The sequence below is a fragment of the Rhinoderma darwinii genome, chromosome 3, assembly GCF_050947455.1.
Source record: "Rhinoderma darwinii isolate aRhiDar2 chromosome 3, aRhiDar2.hap1, whole genome shotgun sequence".
NCBI classification, from domain to species: domain Eukaryota; kingdom Metazoa; phylum Chordata; class Amphibia; order Anura; family Rhinodermatidae; genus Rhinoderma; species Rhinoderma darwinii.
This window is the reverse complement of record NC_134689.1, coordinates 17,387,210-17,413,531: the sequence shown is the minus strand read 5'-3', so window position 1 is coordinate 17,413,531 and position 26,322 is coordinate 17,387,210. Positions and strand designations below refer to the sequence as shown.

At 43.6% G+C, this 26,322-nt stretch overlaps 1 protein-coding gene across 4 annotated transcripts in view; it reads left to right on the top strand.

Annotated features, from left to right (window-relative positions):
* PRMT8 (protein arginine methyltransferase 8) overlaps positions 1-26,322 on the top strand; it is a 110,779-nt gene that overhangs the window by 20,090 nt on the left and 64,367 nt on the right. Inside the window, exon 1 of one of the 4 annotated variants that reach the window (XM_075856049.1) lies at positions 19,998-20,079. The exons of 2 other annotated variants lie outside the window; for them this stretch is intronic. The gene's annotated coding sequence lies outside the window, so the exon portion shown is untranslated. Of the gene's footprint in view, positions 1-19,997; positions 20,080-25,883; positions 25,963-26,322 lie in introns of those variants that run through there. One more of the 4 variants, XM_075856050.1, reaches the window with a different exon arrangement.

Here is a 26,322-nt window from a genome sequence, read left to right as displayed (position 1 = left end):
GTTATTCCCCACAAAAAGGAAGAATGATTTTGCAACTAAGTGGGCCCCCTCAACCTCTGGACCCCTGCAGCAGCTGCTATGGCATTGTTACGCCCCAGCTTGAAGGTATTTACTGGTTTTGATATAAATAAATCTTAATCATCGTATAATGAAAAGTTCTTCAGCTTTCTAATATACCTTGTGGTTTCATTCTTCTCTATAGCCCTATATTCAAGATATCTGCTTGCTGTCAGAAAATGGGAACGTTTTGTTTACAGTCAAGGGCTGAAGCATTGATGGCCTATCCTAAGCATAGTCCATTAATATTAAAATCTATGAAAATCCCTTTACCTGGTATATTCCTGTATCCCACTACTCTGCAGCCTGTGGCTCATCAGCATGCTGGGAGTTGTAGATTTGCAACAGCTTGAGAGCCACAGGATGGGCACCATTGGTCTAAGCCAACATTTTTGGAGATTGGTAAAATTAATATAATTAATTTCTAAGGTGAAGGTTAGAGTTGATCAGAACTGTCATTTGCCATGTATGTCAACATATGTGGCAAGTCTTCCCAGGGAGTGCCCAAATATCGCCACATAGTGCTCACCTAGTGCCAAATACTGACCAGATAAAATAATGCAATTTTTTTTAAAATGTTTTTGTCCTTCAAAATGTATTTACTGCTATATTTTTTCCCTAAGAAACTAGAAGCATAATAAGTTGGAATCTTTTTCTTCATATATATTTTTGATAATTCATATTAATTTATTTTGGACAGATTATCATTCCTTAAAAATCTTGTCTGCCTGTTGCCACCACCATTGGGGGATACTGAAAATCATTGTATACTTCCCCTATCGCCCTGAACAGGAGGGCAACGGTCAACTAAGATTTTTACAAGTACGTATGTTGGGGAACCGGGGAATAGTGCTCTGTATTAAAGAAATCTTCCTTCAGTTTCCTTCCACACTCTATACTTAACAGAGACGTTTCCCCGGTTTCTTGCCCAAGGGCATCGGGATGTGTTACTTGTCCATCATTTAATGTAATTTTAAAACTCACACTTCTAAAATTTAAATTGAAGTTCTCGTATACTCAGAAATTGCGGATTTAAATGAGATCTTTGGCCGGTTTTCTGCAAAGATGCTGACTAGTTTTTATTGATTTCTAACATAATTCTAGTAAATGTATTTAGATTGATGGACTCAACTGTCAACACAAATCCACAAATCCACTAAATCCTGCCGCTCTCGGAAGAGCAACACTTAAAGGAGACAAAACTTAAAGCCTTCGAAAGATGAGTGAAATTGTGACAGTCCCCTCACCGGAACCTCTTATAGAACTATTTTATTTATCCAGCATTATTTATTCTGGAACTCTATGGCAGGATATTCATATATAAATATGGCCATTACTTGAGGAGGATAAAAGTTTTAGCATTTTTTTTTTAATTTGATAGGGTCTAGATTTAAAGAGGCTCTGTCACCAGATTTTGCAACCCCTATCTGCTATTGCAGCAGATCGGCGCTGCAATGTAGATTACAGTAACGTTTTTATTTTTAAAAAACGAGCATTTTTGGCCAATTTATGACCATTTTTGTAGTTATGCAAATGAGGCTTGCAAAAGTCCAAGTGGGTGTGTTTAAAAGTAAAAGTCCAAGTGGGCGTGTATTATGTGCGTACATCGGGGCGTTTTTAATACTTTTACTAGCTGGGCGTTCTGATGAGAAGTATCATCCACTTCTCTTCAGAACGCCCAGCTTCTGGCAGTGCAGACACAGCCGTGTTCTCCAGAGATCACGCTGTGACATCACTCACAGATCCTGCATCGTGTCAGACGAGCGAGGACACACCGGCACCAGAGGCTACAGTTGATTCTGCAGCAGCATCAGCGTTTGCAGGTAAGTAGCTACATCGACTTACCTGCTAACGCCGATGCTGCTGCAGAATCAACTGTAGCCTCTGGTGCCGATGTGTCCTCGCTCGTCTGACACGATGCAGGACCTGTGAGTGACGTCACAGCGTGATCTGGCAGAAGCTGGGCGTTCTGAAGAGAAGTGGATGATACTTCTCATCAGAACGCCCAGCTAGTAAAAGAATTAAAAACGCCCCGATGTACGCACATAATACACGCCCACTTGGACTTTTACTTTTAAACACACCCACTTGGACTTTTGCAAGCCTCATTTGCATAACTACAAAAATGGTCATAACTTGGCCAAAAATGCTCGTTTTTTAAAAATAAAACCGTTACTGTAATCTACATTGCAGCGCCTATCTGCTGCAATAGCAGATAGGGTTTGCAAAATCTGGTGACAGAGCCTCTTTAAGGCTAAAGGGTAACTAAACATTCAACAAACTTCTGACATGTCATAGTGACATGTCAGAAGTTTTGATTGGTGAGGGTCCGAGCACGGAGACGCCCACCAATCGCTAAAACGAAGCGGCAGAAACACTAGTGTGAGCGCCCAGCCACTTTGTTTCTGTTCGGCTTTTTCCGGTAAGCCGATGTATCGGAGTACGGGCTCATAGACTTTGTGTAGACTGTAAAGAACCCTTTCCTATATTTATGTCAGAAACATTCTTCTTCCACACTCAATGGGTGTCCCCCGGTCCATTGTAGAGTCCCTGGAAGGAACAGATCATGTGCTAGTTCTCTGTATTGACCACATATACTTATACATATTAATAAGATCCCCTCTAAGACGTCTTTTTTCCAAGCTGAACAAGCCCAATTTTTCTAGCCTTTTATTGTAAATGATACCTCTCATCCCATTTAATAATCTCGTTATCCGCCTTTGAACCCTCTCCAGTTCTCCTTTGTCCTTTTTACAATGTGGAGCCAAAAACTGAATTCCATATTCTAGATGTGGCCTTACAAGTGATTTATACAGTGGTAATATTACATTTGAATCCCAGGTTTTTATTTGCTTTTGCAGCTGCTGCCTGACATTGAGTGCTGCTTAGCTTATTTTTTACCAGAATACCCAGGTCCTTCTCCTGTTCCGTTATCCCCAGTTTTATTCCATTTAACATATATGCATTAATACTATTATTGCGTCCTAAGTGCATTACTTTACAGTTATCAACATTAAATTTCATCTGCCATGTTTTTGCCCAGCTGCCAACTTATCTAGGTCTTTCTGTAATATTTTAAAGTCAAGTTGAGTTTTAAGTATCCTACAAAGTTTTGTATCGTCAGCAAAATCTGACACCCAGCGATCAATCCCATCCACAAGGTCGTTAATAAAGAGATTAAAAAGAATTGGACCTAACACTGATCCTTGTGGTACCCCGCTGCTGATGTTAATGCTGTAAACGCCTTTAAGGGGATCTTATCCCACACAGTTCTTCCTGTTTTGAGGAGGAGGCGCTAACATGTATGTACTGGGAGATAGTGTTTGTGTCCAAGTGTGAGGTTGTAGAGGATGTGCAATTGGAGATGATGATATAACTCACTATAAGATGCTTTTGACTCAAAAAGGATCTGACAGAAAATGGCCTTACCTTAATTTTGGAGACGTACTGTATTGCATACAGATACCTAGTTCTTCTTAAGGTAGGAAGGAAGTGATTGGTGTGTCCTGCGGAGGCAGTCCGCTCTACACTTATAGAGTGTGTGGGGTGAACCCGCCTACAGGAACATATCTCCTCAACTTATTTCTAATGATCCAGAAATAACAATTTTCTTGTCGCGAGACAAGATAGAAGATACGAGAGAGAAAAGATGATTGGAGTCCAGTGATAAATGAATTGGCTTCAGGCAGTAACGCTTGGTGGCTCAGAGTTACACGTTGTATTGCGCACCTCCTTCGTCACAAGGGCATTCTCTACTTTTGAATTATTGGATATTGTATTGACAGTGTTTCGGGAGATTGAAGTGGAGTTGTTTATCTTCCCTACTTTTGTATGTACTGTCAAAGGAAAAAAAGTGAGAAAAATAAAGATAAATAAATAAAGATGTATTTTGTAAAAAAGAAAAAGATGGGGGAAAAAAAGAAAAAAGGAGAAAAAGGTGTGAAAAACTTGCTATGGCGAAACATTGGACATATAATTATTGTAACAGTTAAAACAGAGAGTAGAAGGATTTTACAAAGTGCAGTTAGAGAAAATACAAGCAATTATGTCATGGGATTTTTGAGACCCCTTGAAATTTATCCAAATGGATAGGCAACAAAATTTGTTTTATTTAAGGCAGGCACAAAACTTTTGGTTGCTTTTTCTTCCGATCTCCAAACTGTTCTCTGGAGCCGTCATTCTTCTTAATAATTATATTGACATTATCCAAGATTATTTTGACATTAGCAAAGTCCATTCAGTACCAGGAAATTTTTGGACTTTTTTCATATATGTTAAAAGTCTAAACTGTTCACTTGTAGACGTTACTTTCTTGCTGTCTTAGGCCTCATGCACAGCAACGTGTTTTTGCAGCTGCAATTCACCCGTAAATCTGCGGGTGAATGGCGGACCCATTCATTTCTATGGGCCCATGCACTCGACCATGGTTTCCACTGTCCGTGCATTGGCCGGAAGCCCGGACCGCAAAAAAGATAGGACATGTCATTACACGGACCGTATTTGCTGTCCGGGCTCATTGGAATCAATCTGTGCACGGTCCGTGATTTGCGGGCCGCCCGCAGGTTACACTCCATGGCCGTCCGTGCCACAATCACGGTTTTGTGCACACGGCTGCGGTCGTGTGCATGAGGCCTAATGGGTGGCATTTGTTACGATTGTTCCCTTTGTACTCTATCGGGCAATCTTTTCTTTTCTTATACTGTTTGCTCTTTCCTTTTTCCAATTCTATTTTATAAAGTTTGCCACAGAACAGATTAATTTCTTTTCAGGAGCTGACATTGTTCTTTCCTTTTTCATCTCAAGAACCGGATTTTCGAAACTAGTATATAAATGTAGTAAAACATCGCTCCAAAAAGTAATTCAAGATGTGAACGTTTTCCGAATTCTAAAGCCTGTCTTATGTTTACTGCTACGCGTCTCCCGGCCACAAGAACACTTAAAGGGATACTAAATGTAAAGTCTCTTATCGCCAATTGTTCGGCAGTAGAATTGAATCTTGTTTTCTATTGTGTCAACTATTTTAGACTTGAAAGAAGCTGACATTTACTTTTTTATTTAAACTCAAATTTAGATTTACTGGCCCTTTAAATACTTTTTTATTTCAGTATCTTGTCCCTCTTATCTTGCCTCTGTGTATATATAATCCTAAAGATGCTTGTGTTTTCGAAGCAGACTCATTCTTTATTTTTCCTGATTGGGATAGTCCTAACCCAGGTCTGTGTAACATGAGGGAAAGAACTGCCTGTGACTATTTCAATGCATGTAGTGACATGTACTGAAATGGTGGTCACCCACACAGGAAGACAAGCCATTGTTTTTTTCGTCAGTGCTGTGTGTTAGAGGGCAGTACATATATGTTTTATATGATCATGACACTGATAAATACACTATATGGACAAAAGTATTGGGACACCTACACATTACACCTACAAGAGCTTTTATGACATCCTATTCTAAATCATAGATATTAATATGGAGTTGGTCCCTCCCTTTACAGTTAAAACACCCTCCACTCTTCTGGGAAGGATTTCTACTAGATTTTGGAGTGTCTGTTTGAATTTTTGCCCATTCATCCAAAAGCTCAGACACTGATGTTGGACGAAATTTAAAGGGTAACTAAACGTTCAACAAACTTCTGACGTCATAGTGACGTGTCAGAAGCTTTGACTGGTGGGGGTCCGAGCACTGAGACCCCCACTAATCGCAAAAACGAAGTGGCAGAAGCGCTGGGAAAAAAAACAGCGATTCCTCCATTGTTGCTAGTTTTATGGCGTTCACCGTGCGGTAAAAAGAACATGTTAATTTTATTCTCTGGGTCAATACGATTACGGTGATACCAAATTTATATTTTTTTTATTTTACTACTTTTACAAGGAAAAAACTAATTGTTAAAATAAAATTAGTTTTGTGTATTCTGAGCCAGAACTTTTTTTTTATCTTTCTGTTGATTAAGCGATGTCAGGGCTTATTTTTTTTTGTGGGTTTATCAGTTATAGTTTGTATTGAAACCATTTTGGGCTGCATGCGACTTTTCTGACACGTTTTATTCCATTTTCTTGTTGGAGACGATATGTTTTTTGTTGTTTTTTTTTTTTACAACGTTCACCGTGCTGGTTAAATAATGTTATATTGTAATATTTTTTATTTTTATGGACGTGGCGATACCAATAATATTCTTTTTTTCTACATTGCTTTCAGAGGAAAATGAGAAAAGGTTTTTTTTTTAACTTAGAATTAAAAAAAACTATATTTAACAAACTAGCGTTTGTTGAATCGCTTGCACAATATACTGCAATACTAATCTATTGCAGTACAGTATATAATGTTTTTTACCGGCTCCGATGCTTTATAGGAGCACAAAAATGGCTCGCCTGGGGGTCCTCATTAGGCCCCCAGGCTGCCATGAAGACCATTGGCACCCCGCAATCGGGTCGGAGGAGTGATTGACTGTAGAAGGTGGCCGCCCCCTTTTTTCTAATAGCTTAGAAGCCGTGGTCGCTAAGGGGTTAAACAAGCGGAATCTTAGTTATCTAAGATCCCGCCCATTGCAATGAAGTGCCGGCTGTATCATAAGGTCGAAACCCATATCTTATACGGTGGATGTCGGGAAGGTTAAAGAGGTTGTTCGGGAATTCAACTGCAGCTGCCCATGTAGAGGAAATGTAGCATTACGTGTCAGCCAATCATGTAAGTGGCTTATCATCTTTGCTAGCGGCTTTTTGGCCAATAGGGAGTGGTCCCGAGCTGGAAACCTCCCCCTCTATGATGTTTTAGTGAGACAAACCCTTTAAGTACCGTATTTTTTGGACTATAAGACACAGTTTTTAGCAAGAATATCTCTAGAATGGGGCCCCCTAAACCCTATAGTAGTTATGGAAACAGCGTAGCTCAGCGAGTTACACTATTTCCGTAACTCGACCGTTTATTGTACCAGCGATCTAACGATCGCTGGTTTAAGTCCCCTAGGGGAGCTAATAAAATGTGGAGAATATAAAAAGTTAGATACATTTTCAGGAGTGAAAAAAAATATTAATTTTTTTTTTTTTTTTTTAATAATTTTCCACACGCACAAGTAAAAAATGTTTTAAAAAAGTGAATTGGTATCGCTTCATCCATAAAAGTTTGAACTATTACAATATAGCATTATTTATCTCACACGGTGAACGGCGTAAAAAAAGAAATAATTTAAAACCCCAGAATCATTGTTTTTTTTAGTCACCTTAGCGCTAAAAAAATTAAATAAAAAGTGATAAAAAAATTGTATGTACCAAAAAATGGTGCCAATAAAAACTACAGCTCGTCCCGCAAAAAATAAGCCCTCACACCGCTTAATCGATGGAAAAATATAAAAGTCATGGCTCTCAGAATGTGGTGAAACAGAACAAATTTCTTTTTTAACAAACAGTTTTTTCTTTGTAAAAGTAGTAAAATATGATTTTTTTTCCCCTATTTTCTTTTGTCTAAAACCTGGGTGCGTCTTCTAGTGCGAAAAATACGGTAATTTTCCAGAATGATTATTTCATATTTTTCACTTAGCGAAGAGAAAACAGTGTTTTTAATATTCAAGTACAATTCCTTAATCAATATTTTGAGCCAGTCCACACAGACGTTCCTTTCTTAGCATATAATAAACCGGGTTAATTATAACGGTGATTATATTGTGGAAAAAGAGATCAAAACTGATTTTTCATTTGCTATCAGTGTGGGCTAATAAACAAGTTCTTGTAAATTGTTATGGATTTGTTTGGGCCCTGGACTGATCATTAAATGGCTTTACATCGAATTTAATGCTAATCCGTAGAAGTAACGATGCGCTAATCTATAGCGAAGCGAACGGCTCCACTTGACTGTAACCTGCTGATGGAGTCTTAAGAACTCTAATCAGATTAATGTAAACTCAATTTCCACTGTTAAGTAATACAGTAAGCTTGGTAAATGAAGTTTTTTGTGCTGAAGATATCACAGTGTATGGGTGGGATTGAAAAACAATTATAGTTACAATTATAATTAAATTTTTTGGTATCCTAATGATAATAATCTAGATTGCAAAATATTGTATAGCTGATTTAAATGATATTCTGTGGTTGGTACTTTGGTCTGAGCTATCTGTGTAGACCATAGTTATGGTTGTACACATAACATCAGATCCAGCATGGATCAGCGTGGATCAGGATGGATTAGAATTGATCAGTATGGATCAGCAGAGATCAAATGTGCAGCATGGTGGCTCAGTGGTTATCTTTGTTACCTTGTAGGACTGGCGAGCTGGGTTCAAATTCAATCAAGGCCAACATCTCCATGGAGTTTGTATGTTCTCCCTAGTTTCCTTCCAAAAACATACAGATAAGGGGTTTCGATAAATGTGACAATCCCTTTAAAGAGGTTGTCTCATAACAGGCAACCCCTTTAGCCCTTTATCAGACGAATGTGTGTAAAAACTGCCGATTTGCATCCATCTCGGACCCGTTTTCATTGATCCCTCATAGACTTGAGTCTATTAAGCGATCTGCGTAAAAGACCGTCACACAGACAATTTCAAGGTTCGTCTGAATAATCCCTTAAAGGGTACCTATCATTAGATTTGGAGTTGTCATATAGCGTTCCAAGCCTGCCCATATCAAAAACAGCTGTTCTGGGAATAATTAGTAAAGTAAATTACAATTTACCGAGATAAGCACGGAAACAGGATCAGGCGCATGAGCATCGCGCACATGTGCAGTGAAGCCAGGTTTACTGTTCTCAGGTTCCTGCGCCCGATGCTGCCGGACTCCTTACTTGGACTTCTCTCATTAAATTGTAATTTACTTTACTAACTATTCCCGAAATTGATCTTTTTGATGTGAGCACTAAAACCCAGCTACATATTGGCATACTGCTGGTTTAGTGGCTCCGAACCTAGTAACAGGTTCCCTTTAATCTGAGAGCCAGCTTCCCATGATGTGGCTGGCTGCTCAATTCCATGTAGTATGGCCTCCATGTAGTATTGAATAGATGGCTTGAGTCCACTCTCCGGCTCTTAGAGGGGGGGGTCTCAAGTAAAGAATCTATGAGGTCCATAGACCCTAATAGGGCCTATAGACAAGGGTCGCCCTTATGGGACAAACTCTTTAAGCCGTGCTCTTTCTAAAGGAGTCCACACACCTTTTGACTGCCATTTATTAGAACTATCCCGATCAACCATGTGCCCATGTGGTCATACAATGTAAAATAGAGTTATACACAAATGATAGCAAATTGTACTTCTTCGCTGAACGCTAGTGGGACAGTCCATTATGGTTGAAGGTCAGATGAAGTTTGTGTCTAGTTTGGGAACATTTATAGGTTGAATAATAGCCCTTATTATCTAGTGTTTATCTTTAAGAATAATTTCGGATTGTTATAGGAAGCTCCTGACCTTTTATTCAGACAATAAATAATAGCGGTGAAATTCTCATACTGTGTAATAACTACAGGCGTTTCATAGACAATCTTCTGTTATTAACTGCTGGAAGCTTTCAAAATGCAAAAAATAACTATTCTAAAAATTAATCCGGCCCTATACATGTCACGATCTAGGGGTATGTGGACCCACTAGGCCGCTCCACCGTAGCGGAGTGCCAGCTGGCTAAATAACAGTCTATATAAAGTCTATGCAAAGTCCTTAGCACAAGAGTACCTGTAAGAGTCCAGACAGTTGCAGAGGCTTTGGCACGGATGGAGCTTTACGTGGCAGATGACGCCAGGTGTTGCGAATGATACCAGGCGTGGCAGATGACAACAGAGGTGGCAGATGACACCAAGCATGGCAGATGACACCCGATGTGGCAGGTGATACACACCACTCCAACTAAAGGCTTAGGTACAGGAAACAACACAGCTACAGGAAGCAGGATACGGGAACACTGGGAGCAGGATAAAACTAAGGGACCATTTGCAATACGAACATGGATAGACAACAAAAACGCTCAGGCAATGAGTGGATGGGCGGAGCCATTTGTATAGTCCAGGGTGATCTGGGGATTGGTTAGGGAACTTTTAGTAGGTGCGCTGGCCCTTTAAGGCTGGGGACGAGCTTGCGTGCGCACCTTAGCACATAGTCCAGGGCAGGATGGCTAAGAGTCTGCGGAGGGAGACCCTGGCAGGAGACTAAGAGTCTGCGGTCGCGGCCGTCCGACTGTGGCTGTTGGTGGCGTTCTGCGGCTGCAGCCGTTATAATACATATATATTTTTATCGGCCATTCTTTTTTTTTCATTCTTGTGTAATTTTTATGATCTGCTATCACATTCTGCGCTGCCCCTTTAAGACCCTCCATTCTCAAAGCCTAGTCAATGTTAAGAAATTATGGGTTGGCATTTGAAGACAGATCCTCTCCTTACTCTGACTTAGATCTTACACCGCAGTCTTTTCTTTTTTAAAGAGTTTGTGTCATGAAGACAACCCCTATTAGGGCATATGGACCTCAAAGAAGGTGAATCTTCCCTTTTTGAGCTAGAGCGGAGTGTTACTATATAAAAATGACTCCCCATCTGGGGGAATCGGCACAACCATGTACTACATGTTTGCCCATTAATTTATATGGGTGCTATATGCGTGGCTGCTTCATTAAAAGGTTTGTCTCTGGAAAACAAACCCTATTCATATACCCTACAATTGGCATATGGTTCTCATAGAGGGGGTCCTCCCTCTATGAGCAGAGCTGAAGAGCGGAATCGGCGCGGCCACGTATAATCTAAATGGGTGCCATGTAATATTACATTTACCCTGAAGAGGAAATGTATGGCTGGACAAGACTCTTCCCAGTAATAAGTGCTGAATGCATGGGATTCCTGGAGCTGGGCCAAGAATAGCTGTTTTAGAGAGAAGGTTTTCTTGTAATTTTTGTAATGTGATATATTTATTATTTTTGTCTATTTTGTGCATTTTAATAACTTGCAAGCAAAATGGTACTGATAACAAGTGACAGATTTTACTTGCAATACCGCGTTTCACCACAAGGTGTGTCAAGGCATGACCAAAAACAGAACAAAAACAAAGCCTTTTCATTCAAATGCACAATATTAAAAGTTATATTAAAATTAAACAATGAACAATGTGTTGTCTAATTATTACAAATATTATTATTAGTATTATTATTTTTAGTTTTTTTTTTTATCATACCTAAGTAGATTGTTTAAAAATACTCACGAGATCAATCAATCCTAGGCAAAAGTAATCAATTTCAGAGCAAGGCATTTCTTTTCCTCTCATTGTTCCTTTCTAAGTATTAACTACCCTAATATTCAATTGCCAGTCAATTGAGTTCCACATGTATACTCTTCATTGAGAGCTCCTAGACAGAACTAATCAATTTCCCAATCATAGATTGCAGCTGCTAGCTACACACAACAGTGCAATATTCTAACAACCAAATTACCTAAAATTACATAGGACAGGTGATGTTAACCCACCAACGTAGCAGAAGAGAAATCTAATCTCAGACTATGCAACTCTATTCTAATTATAATTTCTACCCAAAAATACCTGGTCTTGACTAATTGCAGTTATTAATTTATGGGGAATATAAGTATTTCCCATAAACACAAAAAATAAAAAACACAAAAATAATTTGTGTTAATTGAAAAATATTAAAACACTTCTATTTGTTAAAATTATCACATTTTTGTAAGTCTATAGCATTTGCCAAATTGTCATATAACATTGGGCAGCATGACTTATTTTACTACTTTTTGATTTGTGTACACAAAATCAGAAAATACTTCACTACCACTAGATGGCACCTTAAAGTATTGTGCTATATATGCCTAACTGAAAGTTCTTAGTGCTTTTTCTTGCTCATGAACACGTTCTGCTTTATAGCACACCCAGTGGTAAACCGGGGTATTGCAATTAAAACATATTAATAGAAAAAAATGAAAAATTAAGATTTTGGCTGGAGTGTTTGAACCATCCTCACCTCTACCTATTGTTCATCTGCTCAAGCACCCTCCATTAGACGAGTTTTATAACACAAGTCTAACCCGGCCGGGTCCACTAAAGAGGGCGCTGCTAATACTTACCCTAAACAGTGGATCCCATTCTATAATGTCCATATGCCCTAATTCTTGTATTCCTATTAACCAATTACTTGGATGATGTGATTCTTCTTACAAAGTCTATTGGAATTTCACCCACCCCTCCCCCGTCTGAACAGAAACATAATTTCAAGACTGAACTTTATCATTTTATTACATTGTTTTAAACTAAGTACATTAAATCTATTAGTTGTAATATATTGTAATATATTGTCTAGGAGCCGAGGGTTGTATGCACTTTATTCTATTGACAGCTGTCTAAGGGCTGCCATATAGTTAGGTATTAAGAGATATAGAGTACATATAATTGTATTAAACCAGTATTGCTATAATTAACAGCCTATTGTCAGAGCACTGGCAGAGTTATAGTACCTCTACATATAAATTATACATCTTTATGTCTTGTTTCTAATCCAGAAAGTTCTAATGTTGTAGTGATAACTATGCAATGTATAGACATTGCTGTATACTCCATACAGTGAAGGAAATAAGTATTTGATCCCTTGCTGATTTTGTACGTTTGCCCACTGTCAAAGACATGAACAGTCTAGAATTTTTAGGCTAGGTTAATTTTACCAGTGAGAGATAGATTATATTTTAAAAAAAACAGAAAATCACATTGTCAAAATTATATATATTTATTTGCATTGTGCACAGAGAAATAAGTATTTGATCCCTTTGGCAAACAAGACTTAATACTTGGTGGCAAAACCCTTGTTGGCAAGCACAGCAGTCAGACGTTTTTTGTAGTTGATGATGAGGTTTGCACACATGTTAGATGGAATTTTGGCCCACTCCTCTTTGCAGATCATCTGTAAATCATTAAGATTTCGAGGCTGTCGCTTGGCAACTCGGATCTTCAGCTCCCTCCATAAGTTTTCGATGGGATTAAGGTCTGGAGACTGGCTAGGCCACTCCATGACTTTAATGTGCTTCTTTTTGAGCCACTCCTTTGTTGCCTTGGCTGTATGTTTCGGGTCATTGTCGTGCTGGAAGACCCAGCCACGAGCCATTTTTAATGTCCTGGTGGATGGAAGGAGGTTGTCACTCAGGATTTGACGGTACATGGCTCCATCCATTCTCCCATTGATGCGGTGAAGTAGTCCTGTGCCATTAGTAGAGAAACACCCCCAAAACATAATGTTTCCACCTCCATGCTTGACAGTGGGGACGGTGTTCTTTGGGTCATAGGCAGCATTTCTCTTCCTCCAAACACGGCAAGTTGAGTTAATGCTAAAGAGCTCAATTTTAGTCTCATCTGACCACAGCACCTTCTCCCAATCACTCTCAGAATCATCCAGATGTTCATTTGCAAACTTCAGACGGGCCTGTACATGTGCCTTCTTGAGCAGGGGGACCTTGCGGGCACTGCAGGATTTTAATCCATTACGGCGTAATGTGTTACCAATGGTTTTCTTGGTGACTGTGGTCCCAGCTGCCTTGAGATCATTAACAAGTTCCCCCCGTGTAGTTTTCGGCTGAACTCTCACCTTCCTCAGGATCAAGGATACCCCACGAGGTGAGATTTTGCATGGAGCCCCAGATCGATGTCGATTGACAGTCATTTTGTATGTCTTCCATTTTCTTACTATTGCACCAACAGTTGTCTCCTTCTCACCCAGCGTCTTACTTATGGTTTTGTAGCCCATTCCAGCCTTGTGCAGGTCTATGATCTTGTCCCTGACATCCTTAGAAAGCTCTTTGGTCTTGCCCATGTTGTAGAGGTTAGAGTCAGACTGATTCATTGAGTCTGTGGACAGGAGTCTTTTATACAGGTGACCATGTAAGACAGCTGTCTTTAATGCAGGCACCAAGTTGATTTGGAGCGTGTAACTGGTCTGGAGGAGGCTGAACTCTTAATGGTTGGTAGGGGATCAAATACTTATTTCTCTGTGCACAATGCAAATATATATATATCATTTTGACAATGTGATTTTCTGTTTTTTTTTAAATATATAATCTATGTCTCACTGGTAAAATTAACCTAGCCTAAAAATTCTAGACTGTTCATGTCTTTGACAGTGGGCAAACTTACAAAATCAGCAAGGGATCAAATACTTATTTCCTTCACTGTATATAATTTGTAATGATCACTAAGTAATGTATAGACACTGCTGTATATTCCATATATAATGTTGTAGTGATCACTATGTAATGTATAGACACTGCTGTATACTCCATATATAATGTTGTAGTGATCACTATGTAATGTATAGACACTGCTGTATACTCCATATATAATGTTGTAGTAATCACTATGTACAGGGGCGTAACTAGGAAAGACTGGGCCCAATAGCAAACTTTTGACTGGGCCCCCCCCTCCCCTGGGTGTCACACAACCCCCCCTTGTAGATTGTGGCTTTTTTACAGCCCCCCCTGTAAATAACACCATACAGCCCACTGTAGAGAACGCCATACAGCCCCCTGTAGATAATGCCATACAGCCCCCTCTGTAGATAACGCCATACAGCCCCCTGTAGATAATGCCATACAGCCCCCTCTGTAGAGAACGCCTTACAGACCCCCCTGTAGATAACGCTATACAGCCCCACCTGTAGATAACGCCATACAGCCCCCCTGTAGATAACGCCATACAGCCCCTCTGTAGATAACGCCATACATCCCCTCTGTAGATAACGCCATACACCCCCACAGTAGATAACGCCATACAGCCCCTCTGTAGATAACGCCATACAGCCCCTCTGTAGATAACGCCATACAGCCCCTCTGTAGATAACGCCATACAGCCCCTCTGTAGATAACGCCATACAGCCCCTCTGTAGATAACGCCATACAGCCCCTCTGTAGATAAAGCCATACAGCCCCTCTGTAGATAACGCCATACATCCCCTCTGTAGATAACGCCATACACCCCCACAGTAGATAACGCCATACAGCCCCCTGTAGATAACGCCATACACCCCCTCAGTAGATAACGCCATACATCCCCCTCCGTAGATAACGGTATACAGACCCCCCTGTAGGTAACGCTATACAGCCCCCCAGTAGGTAACGCCGTACAGCCCCAACCCCCCAAAAAAATCAGACCTATCGTTTTTCCTACAAAAGACATGTATCCCCTATCCACAGGATAGGGGAGACATGTGTGATCGCTGGCAGCGATAGGGAGAACGGGGGACCGAAAGTCCCCCAATGTTCTCCATGACTAACCTCTGACTTCCGGCGTCTGCGCAGCTCAATAAAAATGAAAGGAGCGCTGGTCACGCATGCGCACAAGCGCAACCGGCGCTCCATTCATTTCTACAGAGCTGCCGACACAGACCCCGGAAGTCCGAGGTTTGTGATGGAGAACTTCAGGGGACTTTCTGTTCTCCTTATCGCTGCCAGCGATCACACATGTATCCCCTGTCCTGTGGCTATCCTGTGGATAGGGGACACATGTCTTTTGTTTAATGGCAGAGCGGGGAGATACCTCCCTGCTCTGCCGTAGTGTTCAGTGGCGTCGCGCTGTAGTAGCCATAGCGGCTGCTAGCGGAGCCTCCGGCCATGGTGGAGGCCCGTGCCGGCGGGCGACATGGGCCCCCTCATGCCGCGGGCCCCGTAGCAGCCGCTACGGCTGCTACAGCGGTAGTTCCGCCACTATTTAATGTATGGACACTGCTGTATACTCCATAGGTAATGTTGTAGTGATCACTATGTAATGTATGGACACTGCTGTATACTCTATATATAATGTTGTAGTAATCACTATGTAATGTATGGACACTGCTGTATACTCTATATATAATGTTGTAGTAATCACTATGTAATGTATGGACACTGCTGTATACTCCATAGGTAATGTTGTAGTGATCACTATGTAATGTATAGACACTGCTGTATACTCCATAGGTAATGTTGTAGTGATCACTATGTAATGTATAGACACTGCTGTATAGTCCATATATAATGTTGTAGTGATCACTATGTAATGTATGGACACTGCTGTATACTCCATAGGTAATGTTGTAGTAATCACTATGTAATGTATGGACACTGCTGTATACTCCATATATAATGTTGTAGTGATCACTATGTAATGTATAGACACTGCTGTATACTTTATAGGTAATGTTGTAGTGATCACTATGTAATGTATAGACACTGCTGTATACTCCATATATAATGTTGTAGTGATCACTATGTAATGTGTAGACACTGCTGTATACTTTATAGGTAATGTTGTAGTGATCACTATGTAATGTATAGACACTGCTGTATAGTCCATATATAATGTTGTAGTGATCACTATGTAATGTATAGACACTGCTGTATAGTCCATATATAATGTTGTAGTGATCACTATGTAATGTATAGACACTGCTGTATACTTTATAGGTAATGTTGTAGTGATCACTATGTAATGTATGGACACTGCTGTATACTCCATATATAATGTTGTAGTGATCACTATGTAATGTATAGACACTGCTGTATACTCCATATATAATGTTGTAGTGATCACTATGTAATGTATAGACACTGCTGTATAGTCCATATATAATGTTGTAGTGATCACTATGTAATGTATAGACACTGCTGTATACTTTATAGGTAATGTTGTAGTGATCACTATGTAATGTATGGACACTGCTGTATACTCCATATATAATGTTGTAGTGATCACTATGTAATGTATAGACACTGCTGTATACTCCATATATAATGTTGTAGTGATCACTATGTAATGTATAGACACTGCTGTATACTCCATATATAATGTTGTAGTGATCACTATGTAATGTATAGACACTGCTGTATACTTTATAGGTAATGTTGTAGTGATCACTATGTAATGTATGGACACTGCTGTATACTCTATATATAATGTTGTAGTAATCACTATGTAATGTATAGACACTGCTGTATACTCCATAGGTAATGTTGTAGTGATCACTATGTAATGTATAGACACTGCTGTATACTCCATATATAATGTTGTAGTGATCACTATGTAATGTATAGACACTGCTGTATACTTTATAGGTAATGTTGTAGTGATCACTATGTAATGTATAGACACTGCTGTATACTCCATAGGTAATGTTGTAGTGATCACTATGTAATGTATAGACACTGCTGTATACTCCATATATAATGTTGTAGTGATCACTATGTAATGTATAGACACTGCTGTATACTTTATAGGTAATGTTGTAGTGATCACTATGTAATGTATAGACACTGCTGTATACTCCATATATAATGTTGTAGTGATCACTGTATAATATAGAGGCACCACACATGGAACTGCACAGACAAAATACATTTTTCAATCAAGACTTTCTGTAAAATGTGTAAATTTTTAATTCTAAAAACATTGGGGCAATAAAATGTTTCCAAAAGTGTAGTTACCCTTTAAAAAAACATTATAGAGCACCTTGACCACATACAATGAGATAATGGTGGGTAATATAGAGTCATATACTGCATGGAGAATACTTGCTCTACTCTAATACAATCTATTATGCATGGTCCCTATGGATTGTATTGATGGATGCACACAGCACATCCCATATGGTAATGATATATACTGTACATAGTGTAGTATGAAGCGCCCGGACTACATACAATAAACTTTCAGTGCCCCTCCCCCAGTTTCCTGCCGATATAACAATCTGCTGATCTGACATAAACACTGCAATACTCCAATATGATTATTTGCATCTTTTTCTGAATCATTAATGACCCTAGAGGCGGACGTGCGCCATTAAACCAGAATACTTTCTAACTGCGCAATGCAAAGTGTTAGATGTGAGATATAAATCTTGTGTAAAGCAAATGAGAGATTTTATGTCATTCTTTATGAGGTTTGTAATCTCAACGGCAAAGAAAAAACATGAAGAAATCATTTTACCAGTGTTAATGATGTCGTCCTCCATATTTTCTGATTAAAAATGTGAAAAATATATGAATATCAGTCAAACATATTTGCAAATATACCAACCTTGAAAAACAAGCAGAGCGCTGCCCGGAGATAATCCTGGCAGACATTTTTGTTTTAGGCTGAACCAATATTTACAAGGTTCAAAAGGCATTTCTAGCTGCCCACCAGAGGTAGTCCTTGTTGTTTGGGCATCTATGAGCTGCTGAAGTAAACTCAGGTCCATTGATGTCTCACGTCCCACAAAACTGTGCCCTAAGCCTCTGAAGTAAGCCATTTATACCTGAATGAGTCTATGAATGAGTCTAAACCAAAACCAGTCCTATTGGTGCTTCTGATTTGCTGACAAGGCTCATTAGCATACACAAGGGGTATAATTAGTGGGTACCGCTGCATTGGCCAGTATATTTAGATACAGGGATAGGGGCATTAAACGTTGCCCTTTGCCCGAGGTGGAGGAAAGCCTAGCACAGATCTGGCACACACTCCCAGATTAGGAGATTCACCTAACTACGAGGGGCAGATTCCCCTTTAAAGAAAATCTGTTGTGGTCGTCAGAATTTCTCCATGTGGAAATTCTAGTTTCCACTACTGGTACCTGCTCCGGTCTGGAGATACAATGTTTTGGTACCCAAAAAATTAACTATACATATAAGTCCTCAAATATTCTGTTCAGCTGTTTCTCAAGGGGGTGTCTTACCTGGACAACCACTTCTCTAAATGAGGACCTGCTGGCGATCAGATGATCAATGTGGGTCTTGAAGCTAAAACCCCCAATAGAGAAAGTTAAAAGCATCGGGGAAGTCAAACCGGTCTTCATTGAGTCTAAACAAGGAGGGGACAGAAGGGGCTTTTGTGTAAGGGCTTCTCCCTAAATATGACTGGCAAAAACCTTCACACAGTGCTTCTGCCAATCACCAAGAAAAAGGTAGCGGACATCACCCTTTGGCCGGACCCTGAACTAAATATAGATTACATTCTTGTTATATCGGGATCTAAGTTTGGTTTAGTAGGTGTCAGGGTCTTGCAGATCTTAAAATGTGGTCGGTCTGATACCGGCCTTAATGAATAAAATGAATGAAGAAGTGATTCAACTGGATACCAGGGACTAGAAACAAGGGCACAAGATTTGCGGGCACATACCAGGGTTATTCGCGGCCCAAGTTTGCTTTGGGCATCAAAAGAGCTCAACCTGCCACCAGATGTATGCACTTTTATACACATGTATCCACTCGAACAAGAAGATAGACATGAATGAACTCAAGCGACCTTGATAGCATTAAAGACAACAGTAAGTGGCACTACATAACATATTGGACTGAGGAGGACAATTTTTCTAACTATATTTAGGTCAAATTATATATTTTTTTTCTGCATTACTGCCTGATAAGTAGTGTTCTTAGCGATCCCCCAGCAGGTCTACCTTGATGCATGCCCGCTGTGATTTTCCATCAGGGCTTTATAGGAGTTATCCGTTTGTTTGTTTATGCTGTTGTAATGGGGGTACCAGCCTCCTGCACCCTCATGACATGATAGGGGTCGCAGCCCCCTCGCCTCCCACCATCTCCACGAGCCTTAGGTGTCCATTTGTGCTCTCAGCCCCTTCTGGGCCTCGTGTTTTCCCCCGTTTGTGTGACGTCAGGCCGCTTGCAGCAAAGGTTAGACATATGTCTTAGAAACAATGTGTAGAAACCGTAAAGTTAACAATGACCACTGGGGGGCAGTGGAACACAGCAGGAGTGAGAAAACAGACAGGCCATTAGGACAGAAAAAGGGAGGAACAAAAGCACAGATGAAGAGAGAGGGAAGGGGAAATTGGCAGGACCCCAGGAAGAGGAAGGAGGAGGAAAAGGGGGAGGAGACTTGGGCAGGAGAGAGGATGCAGAGCGGAGTGGGGACAAGAAAAGAGGACTTGCAGTGTGACAGAGAGAGAGCACAGTGACCAGGCTGCCGCCATTTGTAGGAGAAGTATCCTTGGCTCAACGTTCCTGAAAGAGGACTAGCTGGACATTCACTACAGCTCAGCGGTGTCAGGAGACACAAGGGAAAAGACGTCATCTTCATCAACAGAGGAGCAGAAATCGGAGGTAAGGGTGGTATGCCGCGTGGTAGTGAGTAGCTCTCACTCTGACCCGCGGAGGCGCACGCGGTAATATATCCGCCGGACTCACGCCGTAGCCAAAGGGCGAGGGGCATAGCTTCCACCTTTGGGGATTCCGCAGTGTGAGTGGTAGCACCACAGTGATCCGCGGAGACGGCCCATTCCTTCTTGAGACCCGCCGGGCCGGGTCAGTGAGCGCCAGGCGCAGCCACCCAAGGGCGAGTGGGACTCCCACGAGGGCCCCAGCTACTGAGAGACTTGATTTGAATACTGCATTGTTTCTATTTGGCCTGTTTGAAATTGTGATTTTTCAGTAAACCGTTGATTAGAAAAGAACTGAGTAGTGTTGTGGTGTCCACGTTTAGTCTTACCTAACACGTGGCGTCACGAACAGGATGAGCCAACCAGGAACTTCAGCGGAGCCTGCCATCAGTGCCCCAGCCCCACCCCCAATTCTGTTCCCTATGGGGGCAGCCATGTTAAATGTGCCCAAATATGACGGAAAGAGCGTGACGCTTATGGATTGGGCTGAGAGGCTAAGAGCAGCGGCCCGACTCTACCAAGTACCTCCCCCACACCAAGCGGATCTCGCATTGAGCCTGCTAGAAGGAGATGCTCGGGCAGCAGTAGTAGTCCTCCCAGTCAGTCAAAGAGCGACCCTGGAAGACATCATCGCCAGGCTCGAAACCCTATACGGAGACACTACCTCAGTTACCGATTTACGGAAAAAATTCTATACCCGTAGTCAGCGGGAAGATGAATCTGTCCAACAGTACTCGGTCGCACTCCAACGATTGTGGAACCGACTTAGCAAGAAAGATCAAGAGGGGTGTGCGGCTGTTCCTGACCCGGACAGGGTGCTGCGGGACCAATACGTGTCTGGGTTGAAGAATAGAGCGCTAAGAAGGAGCCTCAGAGACTATATACGGACGGAGCCGCATACCGCCTTAGTGGACGTAGTTCGAGAGGCCATAGAGTGGCAGCGCGAGGGAGAGGATGGTGCTCACGTTAGTGTACACAACTCTACCAAAAGCGGACCACCTCCGAAAATGGACCCCACACCAGAGAGTGCTTTCCTCCGAGACTTTGCCAGGGATGTGAGGGAGTCCATGAGGGAGATGAGAGAAGAGATCAACCAGCTGAAGGCGGCAAGTTCTACCCGGGAGGACCGTCCTCGGCAGAGAAGATTTGATCCGGCCGAAATTCGCCGGTGTTGGGAATGTGGCCGACCAGGACACCTGGCAAGAGACTGTCAGGCCCCTAGGATGGAACGGCCACCTTTAAACTAGAATCACCCGCGGCTGAGGGCCAAGCGGCGGGGACCTCCAATTCCATCGGCCCGAATGATCAATATCACCGTATCGCAGGCAGATCGCCCATCTTACAGGCCCGGATAAAGGGGATAGACGTGAGTTGCTTGTTAGACACGGGCTCTGAAGTTACGACGATGGCAAAGGAAGTGTATGAGAGACACTTTGCGGGGTCTGATGAGTTGGAGAACCCTTGGCTCACCTTGACAGCTGCCAACAACCTCCCCATCCCAGTGGTTGGAATGACCTGGTTAGATATGGAGCTGTTCGGAAAATCAATCCCTAGACAGGCCGTGTTGGTCGTGCCTAACTATGCCCGGCCGGGTGTTCCCGTAATCATCGGCATGAACATACTACGAGAGTTAGACGGACTCCTGTTGCGGGAGATGGGAACCGTCTACTGGGAAAGAGTCGGCGGGAACACCCGAGTGCAACAGTCTCTTCAACAGTTACAGAGAATCTGCCGACAAAAAGAAAGAGTAGCCCAAGAGGAAGGACAAGTGGGTACTATTAGGTCACCCCGAGGAAAACCCCTTCAACTGCCCCCTAGACAAGAGTTAACGCTACCATTGGAGGTGAAGACACATCTACGGTTGAGGAATGCTACTGTGATAGTAGAACCACTTAGCGACGCCTCTCCAGCCTCCAACTGGATGGTGGGAAGGACCGTGTGCCGAATAGCGCGGGGCTGCGCCACCGTTCGGCTGATGAATCTGGATGATGTGGTGACTGTCATCCCTCCCGCCACAGCTCTAGCGGCAGTACATGTTATACGACCTCAAGATGTAACTGAGTCGGAACCCCACGGGCAGTCCAACGAGCCAGAGCCCGAGGAGACAGAGGAGGCTGGAGGGACACTGACCTGGCTGTGGCAACAACTAAAATTGCAGGGGGTGGCCCCCGACCCGGAGTCTGAACAAGCACTACGGGCGCTCCTACAACGCTACTTGACTGCTTTTGCTTCTCACGAGGAAGACTATGGCTGTACCGACGCTATAGAACACGCCATTCACACTAGGGGTGCAGTCCCAGTGCGGGAAAGATACAGAAGCATACCACCTGCATTGTACCAGGAGGTCAAAGACCTAATCCAGAAGATGTTGGAGGGCCAAGTGATCCGGGAAAGTACAAGCCCGTGGGCTGCGCCAATTGTGCTAGTGCGGAAGAAGGATGGCACCCTACGATTCTGTATCGATTATCGCCGACTGAACGCATGCACACATAGGGACGCTTATCCCCTCCCGAGAGTGGAAGAGTCACTCACAGCACTCCGTCAGGCTCAGTATTTCACTACCCTCGATCTAGCCAGTGGGTACTGGCAAGTTCCCGTTCGAGAGGAAGACAAAGAGAAGACGGCATTCATCACACCAATGGGGCTATTTGAGTGTAACCGGATGCCATTCGGGTTGAATAACGCCCCAAGTACATTTCAACGGTTGATGGAACACTGCCTAGGAGACATGAACTTCGAGTCCATCATGATTTACCTAGATGACATCGTAGTGTACTCCAGCACCTTTCCAGAGCACCTGGGTCACCTGGAGGCCGTACTGAGCCGTTTGACGAGGTTCGGGCTGAAACTAAAACCGACTAAATGTCGGATTGCGAGACAGAAGATCAACTACTTGGGACATGTAGTCAGCCCAGAGGGAGTGGCACCTGATCCTAGCAAGATTCAAGCCGTCATGGACTGGCCACCACCCAGCACATCTACCGAAGTGAGAGCCTTCCTGGGGCTGGTAGGATACTACCGGCGATACATCCAAGATTTTGCCAAGATTGCCGGTCCACTCCACGAACTGTTACGGGGGCAGCCGGCAGAACGGCGGGGGAAACAGAGTACATCGGTGGCCAACCGATGGGGCCCGACTCAGGAACAGGCCTTCCAACAGTTAAAGGAGCGATTAACGACTGCGCCCATCTTGGCATTCGCGGACTATTCACAGCCGTTCCAACTCTATACTGATGCTAGCCTGCACGGTTTGGGAGCGGTGCTGTCACAGAAGAGAGATGGAGTGGAAAGGGTGATTGCGTACGGTAGCCGGAGTCTGAGGCCCGCCGAGCGGAACCCCCTGAATTACAGTTCCTTTCGCCTTGAACTCCTAGCTGTAGTCTGGGCCGTTACGGAAAGATTTGCAGAGTACTTGACGGGAAGCCGGATAGAGATCTATACTGACAATAACCCGCTTGCTTATCTACACACCGCCAAACTGGGTGCACTAGAGCAGCGCTGGGTGGCACGCCTCGCCCGGTTTGATTATATAATTCGCTATAAGCCTGGGCGCAACAACGGCAATGCGGATGCCTTGTCCTGGAACCCGACAACGAACCCTGTCGGGGATCAGGATGAAGAAGTGGAAGAGGTGGAGATCCCGCCACTGCGGGTGGCAAGCAGGGTGACGCAACTGGAGGTCAGGAATGGAGGGCCCGAAGTGGGTGAACTGTACAGTCGTCTAGAGTGGCAGGAGAAACAGAGGTCTGATAAGGACCTAAAACATTTACATGGGTGGCTTCTGGCCAGACGGCGGCCGACAGGGTCCGAACGTGCTCAGCTGACACGAAGGGGATGCCAAATTGCAAGACAACAGGAGCGGCTGCTCCTTCGAGGTGGAGTCATTTACCGCCGGCTCTGGATGGCGAAAGAGCAACGAGTCGTGTGGCAATTGGTGTTGCCGATCAAAGAAGTAGAGTCAGTCTGCCGGACCCTACATGAGGTCGGAGGACACTTCTGCGCTGTGAAAACGGAGGCCCTGGTCCGAGGTTATTTCTACAGCCCACAACTGAGTGAGACGGTGGAGCGGATATGCAGGACATGCGCCAACTGTGCTATCCACAAAGGACCAATGCAGACTACCGTGCCGCAGGCCATACACACGGGGGAACCCTTTGAACTGTTAACAATGGATTTCCTTACCGTCCATGAAGTGACCTCCGGACACAAATACGCATTGGTGTGTGTAGATCATTTCTCCAAATATGCGATCGTCATCCCCACCAGGGACCAGACAGCACCCACCACAGCCAAACTAATATGGACTCACGTTATACGGCCCTATGGGTGTCCACAGAGACTGTTAACTGACCAGGGTCCAAACTTCGAATCACAGCTGATTCAAGAGCTGTGTGTGCTACACGGCATACGGAAGTCGCGAACGACACCCTATCACCCTCAGGGCAATGGGGCGTGTGAACGCTTTAACCGGACTCTGTTGGGGATGCTGAGAACTTTGGGCGACGATCACCAAGAGCGGTGGCCTAATTATGTGGAAGACGTAGTATGGGCATATAATAATACCATACACAGTACTACTGGATACACTCCTTATCAGCTTATGTTTGGCCGAATGGGACGCCTACCAATAGCCTTACTCATGGAGCAACCTGAAGAAAATAGTGGGCGAACCCCGTCTCAGTGGATAGTGGAGCACCAGCACAGGATTCAGCGAGCTCGAGATCGAGTACAAGCAGCAAGGAGACATGAACAACCCTCGATAACGGCCGGACCCAGCCAGGCCATAGAACCATTCCACCCTGGGGACAGGGTATTGGTCCGCAACAAACAAGCACAACGAGCCAGTAAGTTGGCACCACGTTGGGAGCGAGTGCCCTATGTCGTTATCCGAAGAGCGAGTCCACAACTCTCAGTGTACGAAGTACAGCGAGAAGACGGAAACGGCAGGGTACGGAAACTACACCGAAACTTGCTGAGACCCTGTTCGTTTCCAGCTGAGCAGATGAGGGAGCTGACACCGGCTACGGCACCTGACACTACCCCCGCTGAACCTAGTGGCGAATGGTGGGTAGTGGTCCCGGTCGCAGATGTCCCATCCTCAACAACAGGTGAAAGGGACCAAGAAGAAGGGACGGTACGTTACCCCCGTCGGGAGAACAGAGGGACCTTACCGTCCCGTTACAGGGATTTTGACTGTAGTGCCGGGGACTGCACTATTTCCTCAAGGGAGATGTGTAATGGGGGTACCAGCCTCCTGCACCCTCATGACATGATAGGGGTCGCAGCCCCCTCGCCTCCCACCATCTCCACGAGCCTTAGGTGTCCATTTGTGCTCTCAGCCCCTTCTGGGCCTCGTGTTTTCCCCCGTTTGTGTGACGTCAGGCCGCTTGCAGCAAAGGTTAGACATATGTCTTAGAAACAATGTGTAGAAACCGTAAAGTTAACAATGACCACTGGGGGGCAGTGGAACACAGCAGGAGTGAGAAAACAGACAGGCCATTAGGACAGAAAAAGGGAGGAACAAAAGCACAGATGAAGAGAGAGGGAAGGGGAAATTGGCAGGACCCCAGGAAGAGGAAGGAGGAGGAAAAGGGGGAGGAGACTTGGGCAGGAGAGAGGATGCAGAGCGGAGTGGGGACAAGAAAAGAGGACTTGCAGTGTGACAGAGAGAGAGCACAGTGACCAGGGTGCCGCCATTTGTAGGAGAAGTATCCTTGGCTCAACGTTCCTAAAAGAGGACTAGCTGGACATTCACTACAGCTCAGCGGTGTCAGGAGACACAAGGGAAAATACGTCATCTTCATCAACAGAGGAGCAGAAATCAGAGGTAAGGGTGGTATGCCGCGTGGTAGTGAGTAGCTCTCACTCTGACCCGCGGAGGCGCACGCGGTAATATATCCGCCGGACTCACGCCGTAGCCAAAGGGCGAGGGGCATAGCTTCCACCTTTGGGGCTTCCGCAGTGTGAGTGGTAGCACCACAGTGATCCGCGGAGACGGCCCATTCCTTCTTGAGACCCGCCGGGCCGGGTCAGTGAGCGCCAGGCGCAGCCACCCAAGGGCGAGTGGGACTCCCACGAGGGCGAGGGCCCCAGCTACTGAGAGACTTGATTTGAATACTGCATTGTTTCTATTTGGCCTGTTTGAAATTGTGATTTTTCAGTAAACCGTTGATTAGAAAAGAACTGA